Consider the following 16098-nt stretch of genomic DNA (forward strand, 5'->3'; position numbering starts at 1 on the left):
ATATCACTGTTGCAATGATAAGAAGAGTCTTAAGTCTTTAAAAATCAAAAAATGTCTCTTGTGTGCACAAAGTACCTGGTATGCATCAAAATTACACGCACGAACACCGCAGAGGAGAAGATGCGTGGAAAAAGGAAGTTGTGCGTCACATTTCCTGACACGCACAGACCATGCGTTGATTATTTTCCACACTGCAAGGGCTTTGCGTTGAAATCCTGTGTGCAGGCTTGGATCCTCACTGCGATGCGGGGTCTTTTGACGCCCAGAGTTGATGCCGGGAGATCTTGGGCATGCAGGACAAAGTCAAAGGTGCTGTGCCGGTCGGAGTTTCTGTCACATGGTAGGCGCTGCGTCGATTCCTCATGTGGGAAGTCGGGCTTTGTCGTTTCGCCTCGGCGATGTGTTGATCTGGTAGGGCTGTGCGTTGAAGTTCCAGTCACAACCCTGGTGCTGCATCGATCTCCACTCGGGGAGCCGGGCAAGAGCATTCCAGTTCGGCGATGCAGTGATTCTTTCACCGCTGGGCAGGCTTTACATCGATTCTGGCAGGCTGTGCGTAAATTTTAGTTGCACAAGGAGTTCCTTTAAAGAGAAGAAGTATTTTCTGGCCGTGAGACTTCAGGAACAGGAGGCAAGCTCAATCCAAGCCCTTGGAGAGCACTTCTCAGCAGAGCCAGAGGCCAGCAAGGCAGAAGGGCAACAGCAAGTCAGCAGTTCTTCACAGAAAAGCAGTCCAGGTGAGTCATTTGAGCAGCCAGGCAGCTCCTCTTGGCAGGTTGCAGGATCTAGTTTAGAGTGTTTGTCCCAGGAAGTGTCTGAGTTGGTGGGGTCAGGTATCCAGTTTAAATACCCAAGAGTGGTTTTGAAGTGCACCAGGTCCCCTTTCAGTACAGGTCTGTCTGCCAGGGTCCCAGTAGGGGATTTTGCAGTCCATTGTGTGAGGGCAGGCCACTAGCCTTTGAAATGTATGTATCAGGCCCCTAAACCCTTCCTGCCCAGGAAGACCCATTCAGTATGCAGATGAGTGGAGGAGTGACTGAGTATCCTGTGTTTGTGGATGTCTGGGTTAAATGCACAAAGGCGTTGTCAATCATCCCAACCCAGACGTGGATTGGAGACAGGCAGTAAGGCACAGATAAATTTTAAGAGCAGAGAAATGCTCACTTTCTAAAAGCGTCATTTCTAAAATATTAATATAAAATTCAAACTCACCTATAAGCAGGATTTTGTATTACCATTCTGGCCATACTAAATAAGACCCCTTTCTGACCAGAATCTACCACTCAAACAGTATGTGAAGGCAGCCCTAATGTTAGCCTATGAAAGGAGCAGGCCTCACAGCAATGGAAAACGGATTTAGGAGTTTTCCACTCACAGGACAAGTAAAACACACAGGTATATGTCCTGCCTTGTACCTAACTAGTACCCTGCCCCATGGGTTACCTAGGACCTACTTTAGGGGTGAATTATATATAGAAAAAGGGGAGTTTTAGGCTGAGCAAGTACTTCTAAATGCCAAGTCGAAGTGGCAGTGAAACTGCACACACAGGCCTTGCAATGGCAGGCCTGAGATATGGTTTAGGGGCTACTTATGTGGGTGGCACAACCAGTGCTGCGGGTCCACTAGAGGCATTCAATCTAAAGGCCCTGGGCACATGTAGTGCACTTTACTAGGGCCTTACAAGTAGATCAAATATGCCATTTAGGTATGAACCAATGTTACCATGTTTTAAGGGAGAGAGCATATGCACTTTAGCACTAATTAGCAGTGGTAAAGTATGCAGAGTCCTAAAACCAGCAAAAACATTGTCAAAAAAGTGGAGGGAGGCAGGTGAAAAGTTGGGGGTTGACCACCCTAAGGCTGCAGGGCCTGATGCACCTCCTTGAGGTGGAGAAGGTGTTCCTCCCAGCAGGAACTATAGACGGCGATTATCTAGATAGGCTGCGCAGAATGCATCCTTGCCAGCTAGGACCCGTTAACCAACCGTTGGAAGGTAGCAGGGGCATTTTTCAGTCCAAAGGGCATTACTCTGAACTGAAAATGACCCTCCCCCCAGGAGTATAAAAAGCAGATCTCTCCTTTGTCCCCTCAGTCAAGCTGATCTGCCAGTATCCTGATGTGAGATCAAAGGCACTGAGGAACTTGGCAGCGCCTAACCTGTCCACAAGCTCATCAGCTTGAGGGATAGGGTGAGCATCTGGCTTTGTGACAGAGTTGAGTCCCTGGTATTCCACGCAGAACCTAAGCTCTGTTTTGGCACCGGGAATGGAAGCCTTGGGAACCAACACCACTGGGCTGGACCAGGGACTGCTGGACTTCGCAATCACCCCAAGAGCCAGCATCTTTGCAAATTCTTCCTTGATGCTGGACCTCACCTTATCTGACACTCTGAAAATGTTATTCTTTATAGGGAGACCGTGTCCTGTGTCAATATCATGGACACACAAGTGTGTGAGCCCAGGGGTGAGGGAAAACAGGGAAGAGAACTGTTACGATAATTGGTAGCAGTCTCCTCTCTGATCTAGGGTCAGGGAGTCAGAGAGATTGATACCATCCACTGACCCATCACCTTCCTTGGCAGAGAGGAGGGCAGGGAGAGGCTCACTCTCCTCTTCTATACCCTCATCTGTCACCAGAAGCATGTTGACTTCAGACCTCTCAAAATGAAATTAGGCTTCAGTCTGTTCTGATGGAGCACCCTAACTGGGTTTCTAGGGGTCTTGAGGTCCACTAAGTAAGTGGCCTCCCCCTTCCACTCTTTGATCTCGAATGGGCCAGTCCAGTGGTCCTGAAGAGCTCTAGGCTCCACTGGCTCCATTACCCATACTTTGTCCCCAGGTGAGAATTCTACCAGGGTGGCCTTCTGGTCATACCATTGCTTCATCACCTCTTGACTGGCCTCGAGGGTGCTCTTGTCCTGCTTCTAGAAGTGTTGCATCTGGTTGCGGAGGGACAGAATGTAACAGACCACATCCTGGGGGGGGGGTTCCTGGGAGCTTACTTCCACCCCTTTTTCACCATGCTTAGGGGTGCCCTGACAGGGTATCCATAGAAAAGTTCAAAGGGGCTGAACCCCACTGCTTTCTGGGGCACCTCTCTATAAGCAAAGAGAAGGCATGGCAAGAGGACGTCCCTCTTACTCCTCATGGCATCATGTAAGCCTGTGATCATTGAATAGGGTCTTGTTGAACCTTTCCACAAGCCCACTGGATTGAGGAGCGTAAGGGGTGGTGAACTGGTAGGTCACCCCTCATGCTTCCCATATGGACTTCATGTACACAGACATGAAGTTTGGGCTTCTGTCGGCACACAATCTCCTTTGGGAATCCCACATGGGTAAATATCCCCATTAGAGCTCCAGTCACCAGCAGTGCAGTCACTGTCCTTAGAGGGATCGCCTCTGGATAGCGGGTGGCATAGTCCACCAAAACCATGATAAACTTCTTGCCTAGGGCAGTTTTGGGGTCAAAGGGGCCAATTACGTCAATGCCCACCCTTTCAAAGGGGGTGCTAACGAAAGGGAGTTGGACCGGGGGCTGGACCTACAGAAAGCATTTGAGGCCACCCGCATTCAGGGCCAATAAAAGTGGGTGACAAGCCTGGTGAAGTTCTTGTCTTGCCCCAACTGTCCTGCCAGAGGGATGTCGTGAGCCAGACCCAATAGGAAGGCCCGGTAGCACTGGGGGACCACCAGCACACGTGCTGACCCAGTTTCCAGTAACTTAGGCTCACTGTAAAGAGGATAATTCTCCCAATAGATATGTGATCGCCAGAGGCTTCACCTGCTGCTTGGGCTGTGGCCTGATGCCTCAAACCCTCAAGAGTAAGGCACTCTTTCTGTGCTTTGCAGAATTCCTCCCTGGTTGGCCCACTCTCAACTTGCCAGCCAGCAAGCTCAGGCAGGTTACCCAGGGCAGCAATGTCCTCCCAGTTGGCTCAGGGACCCCGTCTACCACAGCGGGAACTTCTGTTGCCGGTTTCCTGCACCCCTTGCCCCTCTTCTTTGCAGCTATTTGTGCCATTGTTCCAGGCTCTAGGCGTCCTTGACTCCCGTCCCGGGCAGCCATGGACCTTGTGGTCATGTAGACCCAATCAGGCAAACCTAACATCTCCAGGTGAGACCTGAGCTCTACCTCCTTCAGGCAGTATGCTCCAGGTCATTGCCTATCAGACAATCTACAGGCATGGCAGGACTCACAGCTACTTTCAGAGTACCAGAGACCCCCCCACTCAAAGGGCAACAAGAGCTACCAGTAGGTGACTCTCATGATTGTCAGCAACTATGACCTGGTGGAATGTATTGGGGATGACCTGCGCTGCTGACACCAGCTGACCCTAGACGGTAGTCATGCTGGCTCCTGTGTCACACAAAGCCTCCACCCTTTGCCCATTAATGGTGACCCACTACCTATACTTGGAAGTATTAGCATGCATGTGGGCTTTTGGCACAATTTCTTCATCTCCCAGGGACACTAGGGTTCTCTGTATCAGCTCCCCAAAGCTATCTGGGACCACCTCCTCCCTGAACGCTGCACTAGCCAACCCCAGTGTCTTCCCTCCAGTGGGGGGCTGTGCCTGCAGTGGACACTTGGAGTCGTCCTTGTAGTGACCATACTTGGTGAACTCTAAGCATTTGGGTACAAACTTCCCTTTCTTCTTATCAAAGAACCCTGGCTTCTTTACCACCACCTCCCTGGGAATTATTTTGGGGGCCTTTTGAGAACTCCTTATTTTTGTGTTCACCACTCTATCTTCTGGTGGGAACCCTGACTACCTTTATGGGAGTTCTCCCGATACCTTTTTAGACAGTTCGGTGCTAGCCCAGAGGCCCACCTCCTAAGCAAGCTTCCTAGGATCAGTCAGCTTACTATCATTCAAGTGCTTGCGCAACTCTGTAAAGCATACACTGAGCATATGCTCTCTCAGGATCAAATTATATAACCCTGCATAATCATTTACTTCACTGCCCTGCACCCATCCATTCAGTGCCTTACTGCAACAATCAAAAAAGTCTACCCAAGTTTGTGTGGAGAGTTTGGTGCTGTCCCTGAACCTCTGACGGTACTTCTCAGGGGTCAGCCCAAATATGGTAATCAAAATGGCTTTCATGGGCGAGTATGTGTTCTGATCTTTGGGTCAAATGTGAGGAGTGTGTCCCTCCCAAAAACTGGAGCAGGTTTCCACAGACCCACCCCCTATTGATCTTCAGAAGCCCCATGGGCCCTTAGTGCAACTTCATATGCAGCAAACCATTTATCAATGTCATCTCCCACTACATAACCTGACACTACTTCTTTGGGCATACAAACCTTCTTTTCTCCAGTAGATCGTCTGTATGCTGCCACCACCACTGCTGGACTCAGAATGCCTAGACTTGAGTTCCAGCTCTTTGAGACTCAGTTCGTGAACCAGAAGAAGTTTCTTTTCAACCAAGGCTCTCTCAGCTGCAGCCTCAGCTTGTGTGGCTTCTCTCTCAGCCTTTCTCTCCTCTGCCTCCGTATTTAACCTTGCCAATTGCAGTTGAAATTTTCTCTCCTCCCTCCTTTCCTCTGCGGTCAGGCCATAACTAGAGACATTGCTCCCTGGTTTTGCAGGGGGCACAATTCCAAGGGTAACATTCCCCACTGCTGGTGGCAAATCCTCCGGTGAGCCATCTTCTGTCTCCTCTGCCGCAACATCCTCTTGTGAATGGGCTTCTGCTCAGGCCCTCAGCACCTTTTGGTACTCCTCCTTCCTGAAGGCACCCCGGGTAGGTATTCTCATCAACTTGCAGAACCCTTTCAGCTGGCGAATAGTGTATGTCTCCAGCTTGGCTAGGTCAAACTCTCCAGCTCCTACTTGAGACCCAGCCAGAGATATGTTGTTTGGGGATTAGGTAAAACTGTCAAGCAGAAAAAAATGAAATTGCAGAAAAAGAAAAAAAATCAAGTTAACTTTTAACTGTGGGTAGGTAGTGTACACACAGCTATTGTATGTTACTGCACAGACACAAGTCCCATCCTCACCACTGATGGTTGGCAGAGGTATACAACCTTGTCCAAGTAGGGACCACAACCCTTGTCAGGGTAAGTCACACACAATCCAAATTATCCTGTGCCCACCCTCTGCTAGCTTGGCATTGAGCAGTCAGGCCTAACTTAGAAGGCAATGAGTAAAGCATTTTGCAATAAATTGTGCAATACCACAATGAAAATATCACAAAAGGACACCACACAGCTTTAGAGAAATATCAGATACTTATCTGATTAACTTAAGGTCAAAATGATCAAGATTTGATAATCACAAATTGAAATATCACTGTTGCAATGATAAGAAGAGTCTTAAGTCTTTCAAAATCAACAAATGTCTCTTGTGTGCTCAAAGTACCTGGTATGTGTCCAAATTACACGTACAAAGACTGTAGAGGAGGAGATGCATGCACAGATGATGCGTTGATTCTTTTCCATGCGGCAAGGGCTTCGCGTCGAATTACGGTGTGAAGGCTTGAATCCTCACTGCGATTCAGGATCTTTTGATGGCCAGGGTCAACGCAGGAAAATCCTGGGCATGCAAAACAAAATCACAGGTGCTGCGTTGATCCAGTGGGCGATGTGTCAGAGTTTCTGTTGCAAGGCAGACACTGCATCGATTCCTCACACAGGAAATCGGGCTGCGTCATTCCAACTCTGTGATGCGTCAATCCAGTAGGGCTGTCTGTTGAAGTTCCAGTCACAACGCTGGCGCTGCATCGATATCCACTTGGGAGCCATTCTACGTTGTTTCAGTTTGGCGATGCAGTGATTCTTTCACCGCAGGGCAGGCTGTGCATCCATTCCGGCAGGCTGTGCATTGATTTTCACAGCACAAGGAGTTCCTTTGAAGAGAAGAAGTCTTTTTTGGCCCTTAGACTTCAAAAACAGGAGGCAAGCTCAATCCAAGCCATTGGAGAGCACTTCTCAGCAGAGCCAGAGGCCAGCAAGGCAGCAGGGCAACAGCAAGGCAGCAATTCCTCACAGCAAAGCAGTCCAGGTTAGTTCTTTAGGCAGCCAGGCATCTTCTCTTGGCAGGTTGCAGGATCTGGTTCAGAGTGTCTGTCCCAGGAAGAGTCTGAGTTGGTGGGGTCAGGGACCCAGTTTATATACCCAGAAGTGCCTTTGAAGTGGGGGAGACTTCAAAGAGTTGTTTTGAAGAACACAAGGTCCCCTTTCAGTACAGGTCTGTCTGTCAGGGTCCCAGCAGGGGGTTTGTCAGTCCACTGGGCAGCCCACTAGCCTTTGAAATGTAAGTGTCAGACCCTTCCACCCTTCCAGTCCAGGAAGACCCACCCAGTATGCAGATGAGTGCAGGTGTGACTGAGTATCCTGTGTTTGAGAATTTCTGGGTGAATTTCTGGGTGAAATGCACAAGGGAGCTGTCAACCAGCCCAGCCCATACGTGGATTGGAGACAGGCTGTAAGGCACAGATGGATTTTAAGAGCAGAGAAATGCTCACTTTCTAAAAGTGGCATTTCCAAAATAGTAATATAAAATCCAAACTCATCAATACGCAGGATTTTGTATTACCATTCTGGCCATAATAATTATGACCTGTTTACCACTTTCTAATCAGAATCGACCACTCAAACAGTATATGAAGGTAGCCCTAATGTTAGCCTATGAAAGGAGCAGGCCTCACAGCAGTGGGAAAAGAATGTTCCACTACCAGGACATATAAAACACATAGGTATATGTCATGCCATTTATCTACATAGCACCCTGCCCCATGGGTTACATAGGGCCTACCTTAGGGGTGACTTATATACAGAAAAAGGGGAGATTAAGGCTTGGCAAGTACTTTTAAATGCCAAGTTGAAGTGGCAGTGAAACTGCACACACAGGCTGTTCAATGGCAGGCCTGAGACATGGTTAAGGGGCTACTTATGTGGGTGGCACAACCAGTGCTGCAGGCCCACTAGTAGCATTCAATCTAAAGGTCCTGGGCACATATAGAGCACTTTACTAGGGACTTACAAGTAGATCAAATATGCCAATTGGGTATGAACCAATGTGACAATATGCACTTTAGCATTGATTAGCAATGGTAAAGTGTGCAGAGTCCTAAAACAAGCAAAAACAGTGTTACAAAAGTGGATGGGTGCAGGCAAAAAGGTGGGGGATGACCACCCTAGGGCTGTCAGGTCTAACACTCACCATGCCACCCCAGTTTGAACCCAGCCATATGCAAATCTGTCTTGACCTTGTTCCCCATGGGAACATTCCAGCCAGAACCTCCAGGCCAGGTCCTCCCTGGCGTGGAAACAGGCATCCTGGACCGATTTCAAGGTATCACCCTTCATCAGCCAGGCTAGCTTGAATCCAGTGGCATAATAAGCATGGGACCCACATCTGGGCATACCCGGTGCACTTCTGGTGACAAAAGCAAACAAACACAAATGATGGACGTAATGCAGACCCGATTAAACATTCACCCCTAGTCACAGGTCTGGGTTTAATCCATCAATTCTTTTGCTCACCATGCCACCTCAGTTTGAACCCAACCATAAGCAAATCATTCTTGAACGTGTAGCCTGTAAGGACATGTTATTATAAAAAAGAAAAATGTTAAAAAACAAATAAATAAAAACATATGTAGGGACTGCAGGGGAATCTTTGATTGCTCTTTGTGTCCCAGAAAGCCCATAAAAGGCTAAAGAAAATTTAAAAAAACAAAAACAAAACCCTGCTACCTCAGTGTGAAGGTAGACCTTCAATCTGAGCTTTCCAGGTTTTTTATTTTACATTGGATAGAAATATCTCACTTTAAGTATATCACACATCAAAGCCTAAATACCTGTTTCCCTCTCACTTTCTTTATTTCTCTCTGTCTCTCTTTCAATCAATTCTTCAACTCACACACCCACTCAGACACTTATGCACCCATTCAGAGACCCACTCAGACACTAACGCACCCACTCACAGAGCCACTCAGACCTTCATGCACTCACCAACAGCCCCAGAGCCTCAAGCACCCACTCAGACCCACTTACACAGTTCCGCACCTATGCACACACCCACTCAGACATCACCCACCCACTCACAGACCCACTGACATCATGATGCATCCACTCAAAGACCCGTGCACATACTTACGCACCTAGTCAAACACGGATGTATGCACTCTCACACCCAAACAGACATTGACAGCCACTCTTACGCCCAATATAGCCTCTCACTCCTAGTCTCACAGTCAGAAAGGCCGCAGACAACTTCTGCAGTGCATGTGCAAAGGGGCCGTGCACAGCAGTGGGTTAGGTGGTTATGGGGGTTGGCCCCAGGGACTGTCTACAGGCCAGCTCTTGCGGGCAACCACTACTGCACAGAGGAGAGGGCTGTACACGGTGCAAGTTTGGGTGTGTATAGAGGGTTGGCCTCTGGGCCTGGCTGTGCTCAGCGGTGGACGGTTTCACATATAGCAATGAAAATTACTATTCATTTAAAAAAACATAAAAATTCACAGAAAAAAACAAAGGTTACAGGTACGTTATAGTTAGATTCTGAATTTACTCGTAAAAAAACGTATAAATTCAGCAGTTATAGTTAGAGTTCTTTCAAGTAACGAAAACTCGCGCCCTAAGGTAACTATAACTCGCGCCTTTGCCATGCACAGGTAATTACACCACATGTTATAATACTGATGACATATTCTATCCCATCTTTCATATTCACACTGCAACATTTGCAATAAAATTCTTGATGAGACAACTGTGCATGGTGAGGGTGCGCATTATAGTTACCTTAGGACGCAAGTTTTAGTTACTTGAAAGAACTACTGAATTTCTATGGTTTTGTACGAGTAAATTCAAAACCTAACTATAACGTCTCTGTAACCTTTGGTTTTTTCAGTGGATACATACACATATATATATTCAGTTAAAAAATGTTACAGGGACGTTATAGTTAGGCACACACCAAACCATAGAAATTCATCTGATCTAGTTAGAGTTATCTCAAGTAACTATAACTCATGCCATATAGTAACTATATATATATAACGACTTAGTGGATTTTTATATGTATATATATATATATATATATATATATATATATATATATATATATATATATATATATATATACACATATGGAGAGAGAGAGAGACTCTCAGATAGAATGATAGATAGATAGATAGATAGATAGATAGATAGATAGATAGATAGATAGATAGATAGATAGATAGATAGATAGATAGATTATTAACCCTCTGCACTTTTTTACGGCAAATTGCCACTAGAAAAAAATCCATCTTTCTCTCTAGTAGGCAAGGAACTCTGCAGCAGGGGATTTTAAAACATAAGTTACTGATAAACACAGCCCCTGATGTAAGTACCCCCTACCCCAGGTTCAGTGCCGGTATGGCTCCACCAGTTGTGGGCAGTGCAACTGGTGTGGCCGGACTGAGCACTAACCTGGTGGGGAAATTCAGAGTAGGCACTGTGCTTAGCAATAACTTACGATTTAAAAACACTTGCTGCAGAGTCCCTTTTACGTCCAGCTTTCAGATAAAAATGTCATAATACCTCTTGTGATTATGTTCCTCCTAAAGAGAGAGATGGAGTTTTATCTAGTGGCAGTTTTGACTTGCCATAAAGTAGCACAGAGTGTAATATGCCTGCTGAAAAGAACGTGTACTGTGCAGATCACAGATCTATATTTTATGGATAGCTGAATGAATTACTGCTTTGTCACAGAGGTTTTTTTGTTGCCACAGTTTCTTAGTTACAACTGTAATGTAGAACAGTGACTGTTATGAACTGTAATCAAACAGTTGCATGCAAACTGCATACAATAGGTTAAGAAGTTTTTCCCCACAGTTTTTGATTCATTATTCCTAATGTTGCTCAAGAGAGTTTGTTTGGGTAGATATACATTCTTTTTGGTGAATCCAGTCTTTTTCATTGCTTTAAAACAAATTAAATGTATGTGAGAGAGGTGCTATGGAAAGATGAGGAGCCCTTTTGCATGCTGATAATGAAGGAAGTCATGTTGGGGGGAGACCAAAATTATTGTCATACAGGGTGCTACCAGCAATTAAGCCTGTGACGATGGGCAAGGTGAAGTAATACTGTTTTTTTGTTACTTTTTTATTGACTTTGGAGAACCTGCAGATTTAGGAAAGAAGATAAAGTAAGATGAATTTGTCTTTAGTTATTTTGCACACATCTCTCACACACACACCCACTGACTCTTTTAGAACAATATCTCTGCCTTCTGTGTAGGACAGTGTTTTAGAAGGACAGTTTTAGCCAGTAGCAGAAATGGCATCTTGGTGGATGACTGCTGCCCAAGCCCTAACTAGGGTTATGGAGGACAGCTTTGAGGCAGGATTAGAGACTGAGACAGCAGATACTGAGACTGCATCTGAGGGAGAGGAAAATGGAGCAGAACCTGCAAGTGATTTTTCAGTCAGTAGAGTCCCATCCAATTAATCATCTTCAGGGGATTCTGATGGACACGATGAAGGCAGTTGTGCTATCCCTTCGCAAGCACAGTCTGTGCAGCAGGCAGACCTTAGCATGATAGACCAACCGGGAGAACAGGCACATGTGGCACCAAGTACAGACTGAGTGCTATCTTAGCAGAGCCCCAATTTAGCTCAGCCCCAAATTCTGCCTTTCACTGACCCTGGAAGTAAAGTCAATACAGCCAATTTTTTGCCAATTGACTATGCCAATATCTTTTTGGATGTAGACTTCCTTGAACACATTGTGCAACAAACAAATTTGTGTACCCAACAATTTCTGAGGGAGCATGGAGGCACTTTAGGTCCTTGTTCTGTGGCACACCAGTGGACTCCCACTTTGCTTGAGGAGTTGAAGATTTGTTTGGGTGTTACGCTCAAAATGGGGTTAGTTCAGAAATGAACCTTGCATTCCTACTGTTCTACTCACATGGTTTTGGCTAACCCAAATCTTCTCACCATACATGAGAAGAGATATTTTTTTGCTATTGGAGCACATGCTGCATTTCACTGACAATTCTGTTACATTGCTCCTGGGCCACCCAGACAATGACATGTTGTTCAAAATTCGACCTGTCATTTGTCAGCCAGGTTTCCAGATTTATACTCCTGTAAAGAATGAGTCCTTGATCCTGTACAAATGGCATCTGCTGTTCAGGCAGTACCTTGCGAGCAAAAGAGTTTGTTATGGCATCAAGCTGTACATGCTGTGTGAGAGCTCTGCTAACTGTTTGTACAGCTTGAGAGTGTACACAGGGAAGGACTCTACTCTAAACCCTGTACTTTGCCCTCCCTCTACCAGGAGCACGAACGCCGGGGCAGAAGACAACGGTGAGTACTGCACCTACGACACAGGGGAGGGTGGAGGCAAAAAATTACGGGGACACACATACGCGACACACCCACCCTCACCCTTACCCACAACTACATACACATCAATGCAGAGCAACAACTCAGAGTGACACCCCCAAACCTCCCGGAAGAAAGCAAAGACAAAATAAAATGACCATGAAATTTGAAGTATATTGTACGGCTAAGTAAAAAAATATATCAAACATCTATAACTATATATACATATGTAAATTGTCCTGTCCAAATTGGGTATCAGCCATTGTTCGTGGGCCAATGGGCCTAAACACATGAGCAAAGCCCACACAGGATACCCGACTCCAATGGAGAGAATACTGCAGGGGCATCAGATAGCAAAACTACAGGCACCTCAGGGGGAAAGGAAGGGGGGGCACCTCAGCCAGATGAGTCCACGACGCCAGATCCACGAGGGGCCTCCATGGCCACTGTTCAGTCCTGGGGAGTGCAAAGCCACAGTCTCACAAGTCTCTACAGTGGGTGGATTGCCCACTGTGACATCCTGGGGAGTGCAAAGTCACAGTCTCACAAGTCTCTACAGTGGGTGGATTGCCCACTGTGCCATCCTGGGGAGTGCAAAGCCACAGTCTCACAAGTGGATTATAGACTCCACTGGTTCTGGAGGAGGCATGGTGCCCAGAGTGCTTCGTGCAGCCCTGCCCGACACAGATGCGGGCCTGCCCCTTCTGCCAATGGGCCAGCGGTGCTTGAGATGGTGGTGCTTAGTGGAGCGGTGCTTGAGATGAAGGGCCCAGCGGAGCGGTGCAGAGACGGCGGTGCCCAGCGGAGCGGTGCTTGAGTTGAAGGGCCCAGCGGAGCGTTGCAGAGACGGCGGTGCCCAGCGGAGCGGTGCTTGAGATGAAGGGCCCAGCGGAGCGGTGCAGAGACGGCGGTGCCCAGCGGAGCGGTGCTTGAGTTGAAGGGCCCAGCGGAGCGGTGCAGAGACGGCGGTGCCCAGCGGAGCGGTGCTTGAGATGAAGGGCCCAGCGGAGCGGTGCAGAGACGGCGGTGCCCAGCGGAGCGGTGCTTGAGATGAAGGGCCCAGCGGAGCGGTGCAGAGACGGCGGTGCCCAGCGGAGCGGTGCTTGAGATGAAGGGCCCAGCGGAGCGGTGCAGAGACGGCGGTGCCCAGCGGAGCGGTGCTTGAGATGAAGGGCCCAGCGGAGCGGTGTAGAGACGGCGGTACCCAGCGGAGCGGTGCTTGAGATGAAGGGCCCTGTTCAGCGGTTCTTGAGACGGCGGTGCCCTGTTCAGCGGTTCTTGACTTGAAGGGCCCTGTTCAGCGGTGCTTGACTTGAAGGGCCATGTTCAGCGGTTCTTGAGACGGCAGTGCCCTGTTCAGCGGTTCTTGACTTGAAGGGCCCTGTTCAGCGGTGCTTGACTTGAAGGGCCCTGGTCAGCGGTTCTTGAGACGGCGGTGCCCTGTTCAGCGGTTCTTGACTTGAAGGGCCCTGTTCAGCGGTGCTTGACTTGAAGGGCCCTGTTCAGCGGTTCTTGACTTGAAGGGCCCTGTTCAGCGGTGCTTGACTTGAAGGGCCCTGTTCAGCGGTTCTTGAGACGGCGGTGCCCTGTTCAGCGGTTCTTGACTTGAAGGGCCCTGTTCAGCAGTGCTTGACTTGAAGGGCCCTGTTCAGCGGTTCTTGAGACGGTGGTGCCCTGTTCAGCGGTTCTTGACTTGAAGGGGCCTGTTCAGCGGTGCTTGAGATGAAGGGCCCTGTTCAGCGGTTCTTGAGACGGCGGTGCCCTGTTCAGCGGTTCTTGACTTGAAGGGCCCTGTTCAGCGGTTCTTAACTTGAAGGGCCCTGTTCAGCGGTGCTTGACTTGAAGGGCCCTGTTCAGCGGTTCTTGAGACGGCGGTGCCCTGTTCAGCGGTTCTTGACTTGAAGGGCCCTGTTCAGCGGTGCTTGACTTGAAGCACCCTGTTCAGCGGTGCTTGGCTTGAAGGGCCCTGTTCAGCAGTGCTTGACATGTGTGTCCAGGTCACCAGATCCGGCCATTACATGGATTTCACTCGCCACCTGACATGTGGCTGCCGGGCCCTTCGTGCACATCTGTCTTCTCGCTTGCGGGGCCCTCCTGTGCTAGCGTCCCGGGCCCGTGGGTGTCCTCCTGCACACCTGGAATGGGGCTGGTGGGGCCCTCCTGGGCAGCTCGCCTGCTGCCGGACTTGTATGGCGTGCTGCCCTTGCCACCCTTCCCTGCTCGTCTGTGGCCCTTTCCTCCCTTTGGCGGTGTGCCAGGTGGCACCCCACTCCCTGACGGTGCCAGGGTAGTGCTTTTGGAGCCTGCTGTCTTTGGCCTGTCACGCCAGGCACTGGCTTTCTTGGCTTTTTTTTCAGGGGTTGGGCTGGCCGTCTCTTTACTCCTAGCCGAAGTAGCTGGCCTTTAAGGTGGTGGACTCCAAAATCCTTGGACTATTGTCTTTGTAGGTCCAGGTTTTGTGGTGGCTGAGGTGCTGATTGGAGTCTTATGAGATGGAGGGGGTGGGTCAGTTGTTGGAAAGAGGTCAAGGTTGGAAAGGAAAATGAATTTAGAAAGACAGGGACGGGTAGTTGTAGTGGGTATGGGAGTGGAGGAAGAGGATGTGGTTGTAGGAGAGTGAAGTCTGGTGTCTTTGGGTGCAGGTGCTTGTGCTGGAGGCTGTCGTGATGTGGTTGGCTGTTGGGTGGGTGGCTGCCTGCGTTTGTGTGGTTTGGAAGAGGGGGTGACAGACACACTCGGAGAGGACACAGGGGACGTGTAAATGGTAGTGGGGGTGGTGACTGCACGTGTGCGGAGTGTTCTGGTGGGTGTGCTGGTGATGGACGTAGTTGCTGAAGATGTTGTGCATGCAAGTGTGAGTGGAGACGTCACAGGGAGGGAGGAGGGGGACACAGAGGAGGCAGTGGCTGTTGGCATGTCTGCATGTGGATGTTGCTTGGGTGAATGCTTGGGTGATGTGTGGTGCTTATGTCTGGATGAGCTTCCCTTGGGTGTTGAGGTGTGTGCAGGCTGGTCTGTAGGTGTGTCTGGGATAGGCAGAGGTACAGGGGAGTGGGACTGGGTTGAGGAAGTTGGAGGAGGGAGGCAGGAGACAGGGACAATGGCTGCCGTCAGTGCTGAGGCCAGAGCGTTGAACGATCGCTGATGGGCAGCCTGACCCGAATGAATGCCCTCCAGGTATGCATTACTCCGGTGCACCTCCCTTTCTACACCCTGGATGGCATTCAAAAGGGTAGACTGCCCAACAATGAGCGTCCCCAGGAGGTCAATGACCTCCTCACTGAGGGCAGCAGGGGTAACTGGGGCAGGGCCTGAGGTGCCTGGGGCGAAGGAGATGCCCACCTTCCTGGGTGAGCGGGCACGGGGCGAACGCTGAGGGGCTGCTGGGAGGGCGGAGCTGGTGCGCTGGGTGGCGGCTGTACCTGTTGTTGCGGTGGGCACGGATGTTGCCGCCACCACAAGGGAGCTCCCTTCCGAGGACGTGTCTGTGTCGCTGGTGTCACCACGTGTCCCCGCTGTGGAGCACCCCTCGCCCTCCGTCTCACTGGTGAAATCCGAGTCAGTTGCATGGCCCTCCATGGCCATGTGAGATGCAGCTCCCTCGTGCTCCGATGCCACTTCTCCTCCGCCTGATGATGCTAATGCACACATGAACAGGAAGACCACCAAAAAAGGGGGGGTGGGTGGAGAAACAAAGACATGTTGAGTGCATGCATTGGCGACACCGTTGGCGGAGAGGACAGACACAGAAGCCCCCTGCACTATGCCGCGC

Source organism: Pleurodeles waltl, chromosome 2_2, assembly GCF_031143425.1.
Source record: "Pleurodeles waltl isolate 20211129_DDA chromosome 2_2, aPleWal1.hap1.20221129, whole genome shotgun sequence".
NCBI classification, from domain to species: domain Eukaryota; kingdom Metazoa; phylum Chordata; class Amphibia; order Caudata; family Salamandridae; genus Pleurodeles; species Pleurodeles waltl.